This window comes from Macaca thibetana, chromosome 9 (assembly GCF_024542745.1).
Source record: "Macaca thibetana thibetana isolate TM-01 chromosome 9, ASM2454274v1, whole genome shotgun sequence".
Lineage (NCBI taxonomy): Eukaryota > Metazoa > Chordata > Mammalia > Primates > Cercopithecidae > Macaca > Macaca thibetana.
In genome coordinates, this window is record NC_065586.1 from 39,434,692 (window position 1) to 39,438,455 (window position 3,764).

General features: G+C 58.4%; 1 pseudogene; it reads left to right on the forward strand.

The window, feature by feature from the left end:
* Nucleotides 1-2,774: 2,774 nt before the first annotated feature.
* LOC126962218 (translation initiation factor IF-2-like) lies at nucleotides 2,775-3,508 on the forward strand (annotated as a pseudogene).
* The last annotated feature ends 256 nt before the right edge of the window (nucleotides 3,509-3,764 follow it).

Sequence of the window (3,764 nt, forward strand, 5' to 3'; positions counted from 1 at the left end):
ATTAGGGGCAAGTTTCCAGCAGGGTGTCCCATACAGCACCCAGAGCCCCTCAGTATCATGGGGTTCACTCTGCCTGGTTTTTCCTCCACTCCACGTCCTTCCCAGAGTCTGGATTCTTGCAAAAGCCTAGGCCAGGATATAGGCATTACCTGTGTAAGGCCAAGGGGAGTCCCACTGTGGGCCAGGAGGGCTCAACATTAATAAATCTGAAATTCAAGCCAGACAAGGGGATAGATCTTGGCTCGGTGTCAGGGGTTTTCTGTGTCATGTTGGGCTTGCCTAAGGTGGGAGGCCCAGGACATCTGGGCCTTGTGGTGCCTTCTGACACAAGGAATTCGAGTTTGCCACCAAGAGCTAATGGGAAAGTTTGACTTGGTGATCCAGGCATAAGACTGATGATGCCACACAAATGCCCAGGGGCCTGTGGTGCACCTGACACTGTCCTGGGCAATGAATGGGTAAAGAGGACCAATAATCAATAATCATTCTCTTCCTGAGAAAGGAAGCTCTCTTGGGCTGGTTAACCAGGCATCTGGCCACAAGCCTGGGCCAGTGTTGATGGGCTCCAGCAAGTGAGTCATCCCAACTAATTCCCCCTCCTCCAGGTTATCACAATCAGCCCAGCTCCAGAAGTGAAAGAGCTGGCTGCAGATGGGGGTGAGGCCAGATGAAAATGCTTTCGCTCCCCTCAAGAGCTGCAGAGCAGACCCTTGCAAAGGGGTTCACCGAGCTGCAGTGTCTTCAGCCTCCAATCTAGTAAGAGCCTGATGGATCGATCAAGGTGTCCTGGGAAAGATTTTGAGTTCAAAGAGACAATCCCCTCCAGAAACTCCAGGAGAATTTTGTGTGTCATTTAAAGAGTAAGAAGCTGCTGGGTGTCTTGGCTCACACCTGTAATTGCTATGCTTTGGGAGCTCGAGACAGGAGGAGCACGTGAAGCCAGGAATTAGAGACCAGTCTGGGCAACATAGTGAGATGGCCCCTCTCCAAAAAAAGGCAAGGAGACCTCTCTCTTTACCCGTTTACTTGAAAGATGTGACTAGAAGACAGGAAGCTGGCTGTTGAGGGGGAGTGTCTCTCTTCATCAGGCAGAGGTAGGGGAGCTTCCTGAGGCAGAGGCGTGGACGGTATTTCTGGCTCTGCAGTTCCTGAAGAAATATTGGGGCACCCAGGCTAACCTTTGGCAAAACTACGAGCTGAACTCAGGAGTCCCTGATGCCAGCCTCTCCGATGCGGTCCCCTGCTTCCCTCCCCCATGTGTCTTGCTCTCTAGCTCCCTCCCCACCAACTTCCAGGCCAGGGGCCCCAGCTGGCTGGTGGAGGATGTCTTGCTCCTCAGCAGCTGGGATTTGTAAGTATTTACAGTAACATGTAACAGATTAGGGGCTGACAGGCCCAGTGAGCGGGCAGGCCCCTTCCCAGAGGTCAGCAGCTTCACTCCCCCTTCCCGCTACTGTCCTGATTTGAGGGTGCACAGGATGACAAAGAGGGAGTAGTTGAACAAGGTATGGGGTGGCAGCCTCCACAGAACTCAAAAAGGATGCATTTGTCCATCTGTCCCCGGCTCAGTTTCCACACTCAGAGTCACTCACATTGCTCCACCCTTGCCACAGCTCACCTGTATGTCCACATGATCAAGGCCACACTGACCCCAAACACACACTCTTTCAACTCTCAACACTTCACCATCACACTCACATGTGTACACACATGCTTTTGAAATTCCACAGCCACGTGGATGCACACAGGCTCACATCTTTGCACACACAGAGGCTCACACTCACAGACCCATTGGGGGCCCAGATCCTGGTCATTCCACAGGTCTTAATAAAGGTTCTGGGAGAGAAACTTGTTTCCTGTCGAAAGCAGAGAGGGAGTGTGTTTGTGGGCGGGGCGGGGTGGGGAGGGAGAGTGTCAGAGTGCGTGTATGTTAGAGTGTGTGTGTGTGTGTGTGTAAGAGAGTATGTGTGTAAGGAGCAGGAGTGACTATGTCCTGAGTTTAGGGAGTGGGGAAGAGAAGGGAGAGATGGAGACAGGTGTGGACCAAGAGCCACTTAGAGCTGAAATCCTGGAAGGAAGCGAAGCTGAGATAATGGCAAGGCAAAGAAATAGACGCCAACAAGGATCAAGCCAGAGGAGGGCATGGACTGGGGACAGAGCCCGCCCTCATAAGAAGTTGTCACATTGCTGCTCTGAAGGCCTGTGACACCAGCGCCACCTCCAACTGGAGCTTCCCCTCTCTGGATCTTGTCACTGTGACTTTGCTTTGCTACTTGGGCAGCTAGGAGCGGTGACAGGCAGGGAAGACGGTCCCCACAGCAGCTGGCCATGCCACTCTAGCCCGGCTACCAACCCACCTGTCATTGCCAATCTTATCACCTGCGGAGTCCCAGATGAAACCAGCAATTGGTCTGGCTGCCTTTGCCTCCTAGTGTCACAGTGAAGGCCAGGGGAGCAACCGGCCTTCCTCCACAAAAGATGGGCAGGTTTAACCAGACCTTGCCCAGGTCCCTGAAGACTACAGCTGAGTCTGGGGAGAACGGGCCGAGTCTCTGCTCCCAGGCACACAGGGCCTATTTATTATAAGAAAGAAACAGGAACCAGCATGAGACAGGGGCTTGAGGAGGAGGTTGGAGAAGACATGTTTTTGGCATAAACTTTGGGTCCCTGTCTATGCTCACTGCGCCGGGCTGAGCCTGCCCCTGGCCGCTTCCACCGGCAGCACCTGGTGCTGCGCCTGGGACAGCGCCTGAATGGTGGCCGATCCTGCCTGGATGTCCCGGGCCGGTTCCTAACCCACGTCCGCCGTCCCCCGCCCCGGTGGGGAGAGGCTTGCGCTGCTCCTCGCCATGCTTGGCAGCGGCTGCTGCGGATCTCTGGGTCCAGGGTCGCACACGCCCCGCCAACCCTGGCCACTGCTTAGGAGGGGACTCCCGGGGCTGCAGTTCTAGGCCCCGCAGGCTGTGACTAGGGAGACGGCTGAGGGCCTGGAGCCAAGAGAAGCAGCAGGTCCCAGGGCCGACTCCGAAGTCGTAATCTCCAGCTTTGTTCCCGGGTCCGGGAACCAGCGGCCGCAGTCGGCCACCGTCGTGGGCGAGAACGGGGGCGCGGGGCGGTCGGGGATTCTGCTGGGCACCTCACCTGCGCGCAGGGCCCAGCTTCACCACCGCAGCTGCAGCCGGGCCGCCTGGGGCCTGCGAGTTTCCCGGGCTGCGGCGCTGTACCACCGCGAGGAATGAGGGCGCGGCCCCGGTGGCGAAGGGGCAGGTCTGCGGCTCCGGCCACTGGGGGCAGAGAAAAGACCCCGGCGCCGTCTGGGCGCCCAGCTCCGTTTCCGCCGCGGCTAGGAGACTCCCGGGAGCGCCAGCGGCTCGGGGCCCACAGAGTCCTGGAACCAAGGGCGGCCTTGCGGCGCAGAATCGGGGGCAGCCTGAGACCGCACTCGGCGAGGCGGCCACGCCCCACCTACCACGCGGCCGCAGGACTCGGATTTCGCCGCTGGTTTTAAAATTGTACCCGCGTAGCCCGGAACGCTGGGAGGGGGAGTATTCTGCGCCCCTCCGGTTGCGGTCTCCGCCCTAAACCGACTTCCAGAGCTGCCTCTGCTCCCCGGAGGGGTGGGCACCGGCGTCCCACGAGGTCGCCGGTCCTCAGCCTCCGGCCCGCCTGCCTCGCTCCGGATGCTCGGGGGACCCCGCTTCGCTGCGCTCCCCACTGGCGGCTGAGGCGCGCTGCAGGCGGGAGCTGCGGCTCCGAGATTCCGG